Below are 17,388 nucleotides of genomic sequence, written 5' to 3'. Positions count from 1 at the left end.
GAGCTTTAAGCCAACTTTTTCACTCTCCTCTTTCACTTTCATCAAGAGGCTCTTTAGTTCTTCTTCACTTTCTGCCTTAATGGTGGTGTCATCTGCATATCTGAGGTTATTGATATTTCTCCTGGCAATCTTGATTCCAGCTTGTGCTTCATCCAGCCCAGTGTTTCCCATGATGTACTCTGCATATAAGTTAAATAAGCAGGGTGAGAACATACAGCCTTGACATACTCCTTTTCCCATTTGGACCCAGTGTGTTGTTCCATGTCCAGTTCGAACTGTTGCTTCCTGACCTGCATATAGGTTTCTCAAGAGGCAGGTCAGGTGGTCTGGTATTCCCATCTCTTTCAGAATTTTCCACAGTTTATTGTCATCCACACAGTCACAAGAACTGATTCTAATCAAGTGTAAGTAAGACCTTTGTCATCCTTATTTTTTTTTTTTTTTTTACAGATTTTAGCAATGAGCTAAAGATGCACACAGTAAAGAAAAAAAAAAAACTTAAATGACTTAATTAGCAGCACACATGTGTATAAGTCCTGAAAGAATTTATATACATTTGGGGAAAATGTATGGAAACCACTATTTATAATATAAAACAGAGTTAATCAGTCCTGGCAAAGTAGTAAAGCTAGTGTGCTACTATGGGTGAACTGTGGAACTAGAGACAGTTTCTTGGAAAAGATGATATTAAAGTTAGGGACTGAAGAAAAGATCAGGCTATCAGAAGGTGGAGTCTTGAGTTTTTAAAGCAATAACACCTGTTTGCTTTCAATACCTATATGCATGTGAGTGGCCACATTCAAACTTTTCACTCTGGCAGAGAAATGCAGAGTAAAGATGAGCACTGTGTTTAAAAATACTATTATTTATGCATTAGTTGTGTCAACAGGGTATGATCATGGATATTTTAGTGTGTGTTACACATTGTTTTAGCAACTTCTAAATCTACTCTTCTGCTGTAATTTGGAGGGAGGAGTTTAGTTTTATTCTTTTTAAGATCAGAGTTTCATCTGGGCAAATTGAGAGAAGAACTTAATTCAAAAACAATATCTTGCACATACAGAAAAGTCTGGAAAATAGTATTTCCAGAATACTATTCATAAAAATTCCATAAACCCTAGGAGAGTTTGAAAATTGCACTTAGAAATCTGCTAGAATTAAAATTAAATTTGTTTAAAAAGTGGAATAAATGAAGTTAGCATTAATTTTTTCCTACTCTCAGATGCTGAAAGATTCTAATGGAAATGAAAAAGATGATATCACCCACCAGTAATGGGGAAAAAATGAGGCCATGGACAAACACACTATGTTTTGATTTATTAAACTGCAAGAGAGCTTCACTTTATCCCCCATGAGTGATGGCTTAACCGGTTGCCAAAGTCTTCTTTTTCACAAAATACCTTTGTAAATATTGTGGTTGCTCTGATTTATAGCCATTGCCTTCAGACAGTGTATCAGTAGAAAAGAATCCCATTTCCAGCAAACGTTAAAACTACCATATGTGTAATCATCTCACAAACCTCACGCTAAGTGTAGGTTTCAGAGTTGGCAGGAGGAAAATTACAGGGAAAGAGCAGTTCTGGAGGCTGTGGCTGTGGTGGTTCATCCCAAAGTGGGAATGACACATCCAGAATGCCAGAGAAAAACACCTGGGTTGTCAACAGTGGTCTTTTTTAAAGATAAGAACCTAGTCCCAGGGGAGGGAGGGACTCATCCAGTTCTCCCTGGCAGGCAAGAGGCCAAGATGAATTCTGGCCCTGATGCCAGTGCAGTGACTTTCATCATGTCTGCTCCCCAAACACTCAGGCAATCTGGTTTTCATCTTGAAGGCATCTGACTCCTATGGTTTATGGACATGTGGAGCCATAATGGTGATGAGAGTCAGTTTCTGCTGATGTGGGCTGCAGAATATATTCTACCCATCCTTCCATTTCTGCTGGGAGAAGGAACACTGTAGGGGTGAGCTGAAAAGTGTGTAGCCTGACTGTTGTGAAAAGAAAGAAATCAGACTGATGAAGTTATGCTCAGTTCTTCCATTTCTCAGCAAGTCAGACAAATTATTTAACTCTGTGAAGCTTTAGTTTCCTCATTTAGACTGTAATACTTCAGTGTTCTTCCTCTGAAAACTGGAGTATAACAAGCTACATTATTGGGTTGAAGGATTTATTGAGTACTGTCCCTAGCCAGAGAGCATTTGGCACATAGTGGAGCTAGTTAATGCTGCCAGTTTCTTTCTCTTCTATCCCCTTCATGTATAGGGTATGTAGGAAAAAGTGAGGACCTGATTCTGCCAAAGGACATACAAAAAATGTCTGTTCTTAGGTTATTTTTAAGACTCTATAAAACCAACTGCTAAAATAACATGCATTTTATTTTTACCCTTGAATGTACATTCTTATGGCAAAAAAAAAAAAATCACTATAGTTTTTAAGAATGGAAATTAAACCATAAATACCAAATGTGATTTTCTTTGCACAAAATTTCTCCTCCAAAAAGTTTAACCTAAACCTCTTGAAACACTTGTCCGAATATTGCAAGTGTTAATAAAAGTTGGTTTGGATAAGCAAAACTATATCCTGGCTGTGAAGACATGATATAAACTCACATCTCCTTTCAAGCCTAAACTTAAATAAATAGCTATAAAAGGGAGAGATGGAACCAAAATTTAAAACCCCTCTGAGCAGTAAAACCAGTAATTAGGTAAATCTTGCATTTCTGAATTTCCATGAGTTATCACAATAAGGAATACAGGAGGAATAACAAGTTTTGGAGTAGACGGTACATCTTGTTCTTCTGTATGTGCTGATACATTGCGTGGGAGAGATCCAAACCAAGGTGAACAAATGAAAGTTGGCAATTTGGATATAAAGCTCAGGAAACAGTTAAGAGCTTAGAATAGATCTGTAGCTCACTGGCGTATGTTAAAGCAATGTGGTTAGTGCTCCTTTATGTTTGCTTACTGGATGAACAATATTATGAGGGCAAGCAAGGACAGATACAGAAGAGGGCTATGGAGGATGGAGAACATGAATATTTATGATGTGGAAGTGGGTGGGATGAAGTCAGTAAAAGATGAAGAGAAAGAAAGATGGATAGAAGGAAGGGTAGATAGACTTCCAAGAATAGGGCGATCAATAAAGACAATAAGGAAAAAGAAGGCTGATAGATGGCTTCTGTGGGCCACTGAATGTTTGAGAGGGCACTTTTACACCGACCATAAAAGCCACAGCTGAATCACAGTAGATTAAGGAACAAATGGGAGGCCGAACACATGGAGGTATTTTCTGTAGATATTATTTCAAGAAATCAAGGAGAGACTAGGAAGATGGAATAGATGGTAGTTTGAGGAAGTCCAGACAGGATATAGGAAGATTCTTTCTGATTGACAGAAGCTGAATATAATAGTAAACAAAGAAGAACGAATCACAGTTATGCACAATGCCATGCTGCTGATTCAATGGCCCCACAATTCCACTGAGACACAGTCAGCGCCATCACTTAACACTTGGACTTGAATGTCACACTCTGGAGATAACTGAGTCATTCAGGCTTAGGTTATGAACACAAAAGAATGGATAGCTGGGAGCTGTGAATATTAAGCTATCCCAGCTATCCATTCTTTTGTGTTCATGACCTAAGCCTGAATGACTCAACTATCTCCAGAGTGTGACATTCAAGTCCAAATGTTAAGTGATGTTAGCCTGGTCTTGGAATAAACATACCAGAGGAGACAAAAGACCTGTACACTGAAAGCTATAGATGCTGATGAAAGAAATTGAAGATGACACAAACAGCTGGAAAGACCTACCATGTTCTTCGATTGCAAGAATCAATACTATCAACATGACTATACTGACCAAGGCAATCTATAGATTCAATGCAATCCCTATCAAATCAACAAAGGCATTTCCCACAGAACTAGAACAAGGTAAAAAAAACCCTTAAAATTTGTAAGGAGACACAAAAGACCCTAAATAGGCAAAGCAATCTTAAGAAAGGAAAATGGAGCTGGAGGAATCACATTCCCTAACTTTATACTACATAGCAACTGTCATCAAAATAGTATAGTACTGGCACAAACACAGAAATATAGATCAATGGAACAGGATATAAAGCCAAGAAATAAACTCACATACCTGTGATCAATAAATCTACAACAAAGAAGGCATTCTCAGGTGGGTCAGACAGTAAAGCATCTGCCTGCAATGTGGGAGACCTAGGTTTAATCCCTGGGGCAGGAAGATTACCTCGAGAAGGGAATGACAACACACTCCAGTATTCTTGCTTGGAGAATCCCATGGACAGAGGAGCCTGGTGGTCTATAGCCCATGGGATCATAAAGAGTCAGACACGACTAAGTGACTAACACGACAAAGGAGGCTAGACTGTACTATGGAAAAAAGACAGTGTCTTCAATAAATGGTGCTGGGAAAACTGGATAAAACTCTTAGAGGAAAACATAGGCAGAACACTCTTTGACATAAAACACAGCAGTATCTTTTCTGAGCCATTTTCTGAGTAGAGTTGTGGAAATAAAACCAAAATTAACAAATGGGACCTCATTAAACTCAAAAGCTTTTGCACAGCGAAGGAAATCACAAACAAAACAAAAAGACAACCCATGGAATGGGAGAAAATTTTTGCAAACACTGCAACTGATAGGGGATTAGTCTGCAAAATTTACAAACAACTCATGTGGCTCAACATCCGAAAAACGAACGACCCTGTCAAAAAATGGGCAGAAGACCTAAATAGACATTTCTCTAGAGAAGACATGCAGATGGCCAAGAGACGTATAAAAAGATGCTTAACATCACTAATTATTAGAAAAATGCACATCAAAACTACAACGAAATACCACCTCATGCCAGTCAGAACGGCCATCATAAAAAAGTCTATAAATGCTGGAGAGGGCATGGAGAAAAGGGAGCCCTCCTACACTGTGGGTGGGAATGTAAAATAAAATAGTACAGCCACTGTGGAGAACAATCTGGAAGTTCCTTAAGAAACTAAAAATAGTTCTCATATGATCCAGCAATCCCACCCCTGGGCATATATACAGAGAAATCCATGGTTCAAAAGGATACAGGCACCCCAGAATTCATTGCAGTTCTGTTTACAAGAGCCAAGACATGGAAGCAACATAAATGTTCACTGACAGAGGAATGGATAAAGAACATGCAGTACATATATACAATGGAATATTGTTATTCAGTTGCTAAGTGGTTTCCTACTCTTTGTAACCCATGGACTGTGGCATGTCAGGCCTCTCTGTCCTTCACTATCTCACAGAGTCTGTTCAAATTCATGTCCATTGAGTTGGTGATGCTATTTATCTAACCATCTCATCCTCTGTTGCCTTCTCCTTTTGCTCAATCTTTCCCAGGATCAGAGTCTTTTCCAGTGAGTCAGTTCTTCACATCAGGTGGCCAAGTATTGGAGCTTCAGTTTCAGCATCAGTCCTTCCAATGAATATTCAAGACTGATTTCCTTTAGGATTGACTAGATATATCTTTCACTTTCATCAAGAGGCTCTTTAGTTCCGCTTTGCTTTCTGATATAAGGGTGGCATTATCTGCATATCTGAGGTTATTGATATTTCTCCTGGCAATCTTGATTCCAGCTTGTGCTTCATCCAGCCCAGAATTTTGTATGATGTACTCTGCATATAAGTAAAATAAGCTGGGTGACAATATGCATCCTTGCTGTACTCCTTTCCCAGTTTGGAACCAGTCCATTGTTCCATGTCTGGTTCTAACTGTTGCTTCTTGACCTGCATACAGATTTCTCAGGAGGCATGTAAGGTGGTCTGGTGTTCCCTTCTCTTTAAGAATTTTCCACAGTTTGTTGTGACCCACAAAAAGGCTTTAGCAGAGTCAATGAAGCAGATGTTTTTCTGGAATTCTCTTGCTTTTTCTATAGTCCAACGGATGTTGACAATTTGATCTCTGGTTCCTCTGCCTTTTCTAAATACAGCTTGAATATCTGGAATTTCTTGATTCATGTACTGTTGAACCCTAACTTGGAGAATTTTGAGCATTCCCTTTCTAGTGTGTGAGATGAGTACAATTGTGTGGTAGTTTGAACATTCTTTGGCATTGCCTTTCCTTGGGATTGGAATGAAAACTGACCTTTTCCAGTCCTGTGGCCACTGCTGAGTTTTCCAAATTTGCTGGCATAATGAGTGCAGCACTTTCATAGCATCATCTTTTATGATTTGAAACAGCTCATCTGGAATTACATCACCTCCACTATCTTTGTTTGTAGTGATGCTTCCTAAGCACTTGTAATATGCTCATCAGAAAAAATTTATTTTCCATATCTCACCATACAGTTGACTCCCTTTACTCATTTCACCACCCCCTCATTTTAGATTTCCTATGCAAAGAAAGCATTTCACCTGCCTAATAAGAGTTTTCTCCTTCTTTAATTTTCTTACACTTTTTGGGGGACTGCATTACATGTCCTGCTGGATCTCAAGTTTCCTGACCAAGGACTGACCTGGGCGGCTGGCAGCAAAAGTCCCAACCACTGAACCACCAGAGAATTCCCAATTTTCTACTTATACCCAATTTCCTACTTTTCTACATAATTTTTTTTTCCTTTTTCTTGTTTTACTGCACTAGCCAGAACTTTCAGTGAGCCTGCGTGTCTCGTTCCTAGAAAGGGAAAAATTTCAGTATTACAATATTGAATATTTTTTAATAATAGCTTTGCTGAGATATAATTTACATATCATTAAATTCACCCTTTTAGAGTAAACAATTTAGTGGGTTTTAGTATTTTCATATTTGGGTGATATCACTAATATCTATTTTTGGGACATTTGGGTCACTTTATGAACAAACACTGTACTCATTAGCAGTCACTCCCCATTGTGTCACCCCACTCTAAGTCTCCTCACCCCAACAACCACTCATCTACTTTCTGCCTAGTGGATCTGCCTACTGTGGACACTTCATATAAAAGAGGCATACAATATGTGGCCTCTTGTGATTGGCTTCTTGCACTGAACATAGTATGTTTGAGGTTCATCCATGTTGTAGCATGTATCATACCATTCCTTTTCATTGCTGAATAATATTCCACTGTAGAAACAGCCTATACTTACTTTCTCCATTCATCAGCTGGATATTTGAGTTGTGCCCACATTTTGGCTGTTATGAAAAGTGTAGCTTCAAAATTGGTGTACAGTTTTTATGTGGATTTATGTTTCCACTTCTCTTGGGTATATAGCTAGGAGTGGAAGCAAGTTATTTTCTGTAGATACACTGAGAGACTAATGAGTTCTCTTCTATTTCTAGTATGTAAAAGCTTTTTTCCTCCTTCTTCCTTCTTTAAACATTAAGATGATCATATAATGTTTGGATTTTATCCTTAAATCAACCAGGTATTTGTTGAATAAACCTAGTATAGTCATGATATATTATTCTATTTATATACTAGTAGATTTGGTTTGCTAATATTTTAGTTTTCTAAAACCTATGTTCATTAGTGAGACTGATTTATAATTACCCTTTTTTATAATTTCCTTGTCAGGTTATAGTATGGTTATGCTGATCTTAAAGAACTGTTCAGAAGAATGTGTTGATTACCAGTCTTATGGCAGAAAGTGAAGAGGAACTAAAAAGCCTCTTGATGAAAGTGAAAGTGGAGAGTGAAACAGTTGGCTTAAAGCTCAATATTCAGAAAACGAAGATCATGGCATCTGGTCCCATCACTGCATGGGAAATAGATGGGGAAACAGTGGAAAGAGTGTCAGACTTTATTTTGGGGGGCTCCAAAATCACTGCAGATGGTGACTGCAGCCATGAAATTAAAAGACGCTTACTCCTTGGAAGGAAAGTTATGACCAACCTAGACAGCATATTCAAAAGCAGAGATATTACTTTGCCGACTAAAGTCCGTCTAGTCAAGGCTATGGTTTTTCCTGTGGTCATGTATGGATGTGACAGTTGGACTGTGAAGAAGGCTGAGTGCCGAAGAATTGATGCTTTTGAACTGCGGTGTTGGAGAAGACTCTTGAGAGTCCCTTGGACTGCAAGGAGATCCAACCAATCCATTCTGAAGGAGATCAGCCATGGGATTTCTTTGGAAGGACTGATGCTAAAGCTCAAACTCCAGTACTTTGGCCACCTCATGGGAAGAGTTGACTCATTGGAAAAGACCTTGATGCTGGGAGGGATTGGGGGCAGGAGGAGAAGGGGATGACAGAGGATGAGATGGCTGGATGGCATCACCAACTCGATGGACGTGAGTCTGAGTGAACTCCGGGGGTTGGTGATGGACAGGGAGGCCTGGCGTGCTGCGATTCATGGGGTCGCAAAGAGTTGGACATGACTGAGCTACTGAACTGAACTGAAGGGACTTCCCTGGTGGTCCACTGGTTGAGATTCTGGACTTCGAATGCCTGGGGCATGTGTTCCTACGTGTGATGTGGCCAAAAGATGTGTGTAGTATTCTTTATGGGAAGATGAAGCAACTTCAGTATGAGTTAGCTGAAAAGGCATTTGACTATGACCCTAGGAAGGGATATAGAATAGGCTTGAGGTAAGATAAGACTCCCATTTCTGAGAGAACCCTTACTTAAAATTTTCAAAATTTAGCGTTATCTGAGTGTTATCTACAAAGTTGTCATAAGGAACTACAACCTTAAAAGAAAAACTAACTCACTGGTACTTTCTACCACAGAGGTAAAAATACCGAAAAGGAGACTTTAGTCAAAAATATGTTTTGGAGTTGGAACGTGCACTGGCTGTGCTGAAGGACCTGTTAACATCCTGTTTGGTGACCAACACCAAACTGCAGAGCAGCCATCAGAGCCAAGCTTTAGAACATAGTTATGGCTGCAATAATAAAAGGGAGGAGAACACTAATACCGGCATTTTCCATGTGTTGATACTAGTGTGGTTAATGGTTAAAACAGTTTCTGCAGAAGGACTCATGTAACTGTCCATTAACTTACAAGATTTTAAAGCAGGGACCTCAGAAACTGTATTATCTGGTTCTTTGCAACTTTGCCAGTCTTGGCTATTCCTCTTTGCTGCTATTTAAATTATTTCTTTTCTGATTGTTTAAACAAAATTTTTTAAAGATTCCTTTTGTCTGACCTGGTTATGAAAAGCTCAAAATATCATAAGAATACAGAATTACATACTAAAAATCCTCTCATAATTCCATCACCCAAAGATAACTAACAGTTATTTATTTCTTCTAATTTTTTCTCTAGGAAGATACTAAACTGTATAAGTTAAAAGAAGGTAACATAATAGCACATGCGCTGCTTTAAAGTTTCTTTCTTCTTCTTGGTAACACTGTGGACAACTATGATGTCTGTATAATAAATAGTTACTTCAGTCTCTTGATGTAACTTTATAACAGCCTACTGTTCCTACCCTCTACACTTGGGTATGGGAGAAGGCAATGGCACCCCACTCCAGTACTCCTGCCTGGAAAATCCCATGGATGGAGGAGCCTGGTAGGCTGCAGTCCATGGGGTCGCTGAGGGGCGGACATGACTGAGCAACTTCACTTTCACTTCACTTTCATGCACTGGAGAAGGAAATGGCAACCCACTCCAGTGTTCTTGCCTGGGGAATCCCAGGGACAGGGGAGCCTGGTGGGCTGCCGTCTATGGGGTCACACAGTGTCGGACACGACTGATGCGACTTAGCAGCAGTAGCAGCACACTTGGGTACAATGCTTCAAAGTACTTTCCTGGAGGTACACTTGTTCAGAGAAAGACATGTTTCTATAATGGATTCCTAGAAGTGGAAGGCTGGGACAGAATATAGCTATTGGTAAGTTGTTCTCAAAAGAATGAGTTTCTGTTTGCTCTAAGCAATGTGTCTAATACTGCATGTTATTCACATTTTTTTCTTCCAAAAACAATGCATATATTTCAAATCAGGCCACATTCTCTTTTAAAGACTATTTAAAAAATTTATTTTATTATTTTTGATGCATGGACTCTCTCTAGTTGCAGCAAGCAGGGGCTATTCTTCCTTGCAGAACATGGGTTCTAGGTGTGTGGGCTTCGGTAGTTGTGGCTCATAGGTTGTGGTAGTTGTGTCACAAGGACTTACTTGTACCACGGCATGTGGAAGCTTCCCAGGCCAGGGACTGAACCCGTGTCTCCTGCATTGACAGGGAGATTCTTAATCACTGGACCACCAGGGAAGGCCTGGGTGTGTGTGTGTGTCGCTCAGGCATGTCTGACTCTTTGCGACCCTATGGACTGTAGCGTGGCAGGCTCCTGTGTCCATGGAATTCTCCAGGCAAGAATACTGGAGTGGGTTGCCATTTCCTTCTGCAGGGGATCTTCCTGACCCAGGGATCGAACCTGGGTCTCTTGCATTAAGGCAGATTCTTTACCATCTGAGCTATAGGGAAGTTCCTAGGGAAGGCCTAAGACTCTTTTTTTTTCTTTTAGAGCAGTTTCAGATGCACAGAAAAACTGAGAGGAAGGTACAGAAGTTTTCCATATATCCCTAGTACTCTCATCACACAGCCTCCCTGATTATCAACATCTCCCAGTAGAGTGGTGCATTTGTTACATCTGATGAACCTATATGCAACATAATCACTCAGGTTTATAAGTTACATTAGGGTTCACTCTTGGTATGCACATTCTGAGTTTAGATAATTGTACAAAGACATGTATTCATCATTATGATATCATATACAGTACTTCCACTGCTTTAAAAATCCTCTGTGATTTCACCTATTCATTTCTCTCCGACCCACTCCCCCTACCTGGCCCCGCAACAACCCCTGGCAACCACTGACCTTATCATTGTCTTGAAAGATTTATCTTTTCCAGAATGTCACATAGTTGGAATCACTAATCAATATGCATTTAAAGTTCCTCCATATCTTTTCATGGCTTAATAGCCTATTTCTTTTTAGCACTAAATAATATTCCATTGTAGGATGTACCACAGTTTATCCATTCACCTATTGAAGGCTGCTTCCAAGTTTTGGCAATTATGAATAAAGCTGCTGTCAACATCTGTGTGCAGGTTTTTGTGGTTTCAACTTATTTGGGTAAATATCAAGGAGCTTGACTGCAGAATTTTTCTAGAAAACCTCCAAACTACCTTCAAAAGAGTCTGTATCATTTAGTACTCCCACCAGCAGTGAACGAGAATTCCTATTGCCCCACGTTCTCACTTGCACTTTGTATCCTCACTGTTTTGGTTTTTGCAATTCTAACAGGTGTCTAGTGGCATCTCATTCTTGATTTAATTTCCAAAGCTCTTTTCGGATTGTGTATAGGTATTCTGGGGGAAGAGACGAGGGGAACTCCTATCTCTAATATTAGTATCTTCCCAAATATTTGGTAATCCTGGGCTATCTACTTATGTTAGAATCACTGACTAAAAGCTCAGAATGTGTGGGTAGAGATAGTCAACTTAGTGTTTGTACTGGGTTGAGTTAGTTTGGATCCCTTTCCTATTAGGCACGCAAGACCAAGTAGATGAGAACATGGGTTCAATATGGAGGTACATGCATAATACTTGGAACAAATGATGGAGACATCAGGAGGATTGGGGTCATATACCCTGCTTCTGCTGAGTGCGGTTTCCCAATGAATCTCACCATTCCTAAGATCTGTAATTTTTAAACTTGGAACACCCATAAAATTATCCTGTCTTACACCTGTTTGGGCTATAGTGTCATCTGTCAGACAGAGCCTATGTGTTTTCAGTCTTTAAGGAATTTATCAATAATTTTGTCTTCTAATAGTACTAATAATTTTGTGGTGCAGTACTACATTTTTGAAAGAAAATGTAGTTTTTAGTTTTAGGAATTTGGGTGGCCCATGTGCTCAATCTATCATCTTGATTTGATCTATCCAAGTCACATTAAGATTTTGGAAAGACAAAAATGTAGCTCTTCTCTGTCAAGCAATTTAGACCCCTGAGGTAAAGTAAGAATTAAAAAAAAAACAGATATTAAAATTACCTAGTCTATGGTAGGCATTTTGTATATGCTATTCATTCTACTTGCACAAAAATTTGAAAGGTAGGTATTACCATCCCAGCTGTATAAAGAATAAACATTAGTCACAAACAGCAGTAATTCATCCAAAGTCCCCCATTAGCAGCACTGTGGGCCAGGAACCTTGATCTGACTGTAACCTGCTCATTTGCAGATGAAGAAACTGAGGCTGAACTAGATAACCAATTTGCCCTAATCAGAAGCCTCATGGCTCTTTTGCCTATTTTATTATTGTTTAAGGTTGGAAGTTATATAACTTCAGTGACACTAATATATAACAGCTTTTAAAAATTTTATTTATTTTTGGCTGTTCTTGGTCTTTGTTACTGTGTGCGGCGGCATATGGGGTCTTCCTGGATCAGGGATCAAACCCGTGTCCGCTTGCAGGCAAATTCTTTACCACTGAGCCACCAGGGAAGCCCTGTTTTGTTAACAATATTGTGTGTGAGATTGGTATGGCTGGTAGGGAGCTGATTAAAGATTTAAATAACATTAACCCAATTAAGGCATTCCAGGAATGTATAGTCCTCTAATTCGGCAACAATAGCATCTCTGCAGTCTGATAAAGCTCAAGTGACAGGCTAGTATGCATGTTAACATTTTTAATGCAATTAGTCTGTGAAAATCACACATTTCTTAAGCCCCACTTTTGTGCTACTAACTCCACTTTCTCAGCCTACAGACTAATGTTTCCCGCCCTCCTCCCACCGCCCGCTGCTTTCCATTTTCCCGTGATTTAGAACAAATATTTGCCTTGGTAACCATTTTCCCTAGTTACTCTCTTGGCTGATTTTCTTCACAAAGAACCGAAAGGCATGTAACCCCAAGGGAGGCAGTTATTTTAGATTTCACAAAGAAATCAGTTAACATTTTTCAACACTCCCTTCTTTGTCTTAAAGAAAGCTCTGGTTTTGTTTCATTTTCATCTGGAGACTTAAATGACACCAAGCAAAGCCTACTTAGTTTAGATTTCCAGGTAAAATATTTTAAATTTTAAGTTTCTACTAAAGCGTGTGGAACGGTTTTAATATTTGGGTGTTTTGTGTTGCAAATATGTTTAGCACTTGAGGAAATTAGCTCTTACTAAAAGATTTTTAAAGTTTAAAGTGTACATTATTTTGTTTACTTGTTTTTTTTTTCAGGATGACTACTTCTGAAGTATTTAAAACTTTATGAAATTAGGATTAAATATATGTTTATATGTTTAAATAGAATTACTTGTTCAATAGAAGTATAAGTTGGTTTGAAAATTTCATTCTTTTCTATTTTACAGTCCTAAAGAGCACAAAGGATCAATTAAAAATGTTTTTCATTTTAAGTCTACTAAGTGAAGTTAAAAGGGATAATTAGGTATCTTGTGGCTTTGTGTTGAAGATTAAAATTGAATTTAAACCCTTTTAAAGCTTACTTAAGACAGCTGATGAACAACTTTAATGAAAAAAAAAAGTTAATCAAGATTTACAGATGATATTTAATGTTGGGATAAACACAAGAAATACTAAAAAGACAATTTTACTTGATCAAAATAATGCCTACAGTGGTTAGACCTACTGTCTCATAAAAGTTTACCTCCAGAAACATATTCACTCAATTATAAAGTAAATATTAAATGCAATGTGAAATTTTATAAATCACTGAAAATAACAAAGGCCTAGGCATCAATGATAAAATTAGTATTGGGAGGTCATTTCATAAAAATTATTTAAACATTTCAATGAGACTTTATTTAGAGTCTGATGTTGTTAAAATTAAGATAGCTCTGTAAATTTATTTCTGTATATATCTATTTAGGCTTCTGTATAAGCAAAAAATGAGCCAATTTGGGGCGGGGGAGGCAAAGAGAGATAGGTAGGGATAACGGAGAGAAAGGTGAGCTTGGGCAATACTCTTGTTAAGTTAACAGGCTCAGGGACAACATGATGCCTGAGATACTCATTAAGTTTACCTCCATAGCCCTTAGGTCCAGGGCCTGACTCCTCATAACTCTCATTTACCATAGAATGGAGAGTTACATACCCAACTGTCAACTGTCAAAGCAAGAAAATCTCCATGTACAGATTTTATGTAGAACACAGAATTTACACTATCACAGTTCATCTCCCTTGCCACTTAGCAAATTCTATTTCTACCCTGTCTCACGTGCCAACTTTTCATATTGCTTTCCCCTACTGGTGTTATCATTCCTTCCCAACATATTAGCTTGCTCTCTGAACTGACTTTTACAATTTCAGCTGCCAGTCAGCTAGGGAATTTGCTCCTCCCTCACATTTTGCAAGTTAGTTTTTTAAAAAACTAATGTAGATTACAAAACATTGTTCTAATATAGTTTCATCTCAATAACCTACAGTAAAGGGTTTGAAATGCAGTAATTAATGTACATATATACCAAAAAAAAGATTGCATGCTGAGGTTCGTTAACATGAAAATACCTTAGAGGCTGCCATTTGTTGAGCTAACATAAAGTGGTGACAAGTCAGCATGTGACCCAAGTACAACCTGACTAGAGGAGGATAATTCTGGTGGATGAAGTTATAAAAAGAACTACCGAGATTCAAGAGGGCAAGCTAAGCAGATATCACTCCTTTCCTCTCACCAAATACCTAGAAATAAGAGAAGATATATTACAAATAAATACACACATGGATATATAGCTATGTAGGAAATAAGAAGGGAAACTTGTGGTGAGACAGAAACCGTGAGGAATCCCTCAAATACAAAGATATGAATGAATTTAAAGAGGAAAAACACAGCCTTGAATAGGTATAGGAAAGAACTGAGTTAAAAGAATGTATGTGGAAAAGAAAGATATCTTCTATTTGGGAGTAAAAGATCCCAAGAAGGATACATAAAGAAGGAAAAAACAAACAAAAAACCCTGTACATTATGTTAAAACCGCTGAATATTAAAAGTAAGTTTAAGATCTGAAAAGAACCTCTCCAGAGAGAGGAAAAAGGATTTATTACAAAGAGATGAGAATCAGATTCAAGTTAAACTTTTCATTGATAAGAGCAGATATAAAAAACAAATGGAACAATACATGTAAAGCATTGAAGGAAAATGATTTTAAAATCATAATTCTACTTCCAACTAAACAAAATTATATTTTCTGACATAAAATAATTAAAATTTACAACCCAAAACATTCGCTCAAAGAAAGGATATATTTTCAGTGAAATAAAACTAATCTGAGGGGACTTCTGACTCTCATAATTGCGGTCTAGGCAATTGGGACTGCTGAGAATTATTTTTTAAAAAAGTAGGAAAAATAACAGGGCCAATATTTAGGACAAAACTAAAATCCAAACAGCTTTTCTTCTAGAGGCATCTGTGGAACCAAAAGAGGTGACTGAGAAGCTTAGTATAGCTTTAAAGCAGCCGCTCAAGTCATGACAGAAACAAAACTCAAGGAAAGGAGCAGGAAATAGCAGGGGTGGTAGGGAAAAGTGAGGCTGATGAAATCAGCAGGCTTTGGTTTGGGATCTAAAATATAATCATTAACTAGATATAGTGAAACTCAGCTTCAAATCATGTAATTTATGATTGATTAGTATACTTAATTTCATGTTTGAATGTAAATTCTTTTAGGATAAATAATACATCATCATAGGCTTCAAAGTATTTTCATAATTTTTCTTATGTAATGGCTGGCAGTCAAATACCATCAGGCATAAAAAGAAACAGAAGAGAATGGCTAAAAACCTAAAAAGAAATAATAGACAATAGAAATAGACATATAAAAGGTCCTAACATGGAGCTGTCAGACTCAGACTTAAATAAATGTGAGTACCATGTGGAAAACATGAAAGATTAAAAATTTCAGTAGAGAATCAGAAAGAATAAAAACCCATTAAAAACCCAAAAAGCTAAGAAACCACAAAAACAGAAACAAGGAAGTCAATGGATGGATTCAATAGTGGATAAACCACAGCTGAACAGATAGTAAATGGAAAAGAGGTTAGTGGAATAACCAGGATCAATCACAGGGTGACAGAGGAAGAAAAATATGAGAGAAAGTGACATTAAAGACAATGAGAAGACTATCATACACGTGGGCTTCCCTGGTGGCTCAGACAGTAAAGCATCTGCCTGCAATGTGAGAGACCCAAGTTGATCCCTGGGTCAGGAAGATCCCCTGGAGAAGGAAATGGCAACCCACTCCAGTACTTTTGCCTGGAAAATTCCATGGATGGAGAAGCCTGGTGGGCTACAGTCCATGGGGTTGCAAAGAGCTAGACACAACTGAGTGACTTCACTTCACTTCATCATACATGTTGGAGAAGGAAATGGCAACCCATTTCAGTATTCTTGCCTAGAGAATTCCATGGACTGAGGAGCCTGGTGGGCTACAGTCCATGGGATCGCAAAGAGGTGGACACGACTGAGTGACTAACATGACATCATACATGTCATTGTAGTTCTAAAAATAAAAAGGAAGGAGAAGCAGGAGAGTATTATTTGAAGAGGTAAGGGCTAAGAAGTTTCCAAAGCTGATGAATATAAGATCACAGATTCAAAAAGTGCTATGAATCCCAATAGAGAATGTCTTAAAAGCAGCCAAAAAAAAGTTACCTTTAAAGGAAAAATAATTAGATTGACAGATGACTACTCAATACAAAATATGGAAAAAAGACGACACTGGAGTGAAATCTTCAAAATGCTAAAACACTTGTTAACCTAGAATTCCGTATATAGTAAATACATTCTTTCAGAATGAACATAATATATGAATATTTTCATATAAACAAACATACAAAGTAACTGGTCACCAGTTGTCCTGCACTAAAGGAATTACTAAAAAGTATTCTTCAATTAGGAAGAAAATAATCCTGATAGAAGACTGGAGACGCAGGAAGAAATAAGGAGAAAGAAAAAGGATAAATATTTACATAGATCTAAACTAGTGGTTCTTAACTGGAGGCAGACTGATTCTTTCCATCTCCCAAGACACATATGGTAATATTTGAAGATATTTTTGGTTGCTATAACTGAGAGGAAGGTGGTAGTGCTATCTGCGTAGAAGCCAGGGATGCTACTAACTATACAAGGGCCAGCTCCCCCCTCCACTACAAAAAAGAACTATCTGAAACAAATGTTAATAGTGCTAAGATTGAGAGAGCCTGATCTAAATGAACTGTGAGCATAAAATCATCATCTTCATCTTTTGAATAAAGAACTAACATATGTAACAAAAGTAGTAGATGTGCCAGAATGAGATAAGTAAAGTTAAAGTTGTCCAGGAATAGGTAAAGGTACTAATTTATAATAGACTCGATAAGTCAAGGATGTATGTGGTAATCTCAGAATATAAAAGGAAAAAGTATAAAATTACTAATGGAATAATAAAAACAAAGCAGCAAAAAACAAGTAAGCAAGAATGAAAAAAAA

General features: G+C 37.9%; 2 protein-coding genes across 3 annotated transcripts in view; one reads left to right on the top strand and one right to left on the bottom strand.

Moving 5' to 3' along the window:
- The window catches only part of CENPP (centromere protein P), a 233,351-nt gene that overhangs the window by 23,202 nt on the left and 192,761 nt on the right, over positions 1-17,388 (bottom strand). The gene's annotated exons all lie outside the window — the stretch shown is intronic.
- ECM2 (extracellular matrix protein 2) overlaps positions 12,906-17,388 on the top strand; it is a 37,782-nt gene continuing 33,299 nt past the window's right edge. For both annotated transcript variants that reach the window (XM_052644663.1, XM_052644662.1), the window contains exon 1: positions 12,906-12,979. The gene's annotated coding sequence lies outside the window, so the exon portion shown is untranslated. The remainder of the gene's footprint in view (positions 12,980-17,388) is intronic.

Source organism: Budorcas taxicolor, chromosome 8 (genome assembly GCF_023091745.1).
Source record: "Budorcas taxicolor isolate Tak-1 chromosome 8, Takin1.1, whole genome shotgun sequence".
In the NCBI taxonomy this organism is placed as follows: domain Eukaryota; kingdom Metazoa; phylum Chordata; class Mammalia; order Artiodactyla; family Bovidae; genus Budorcas; species Budorcas taxicolor.
This window is presented reverse-complemented; position numbering and strand designations above follow the sequence as displayed.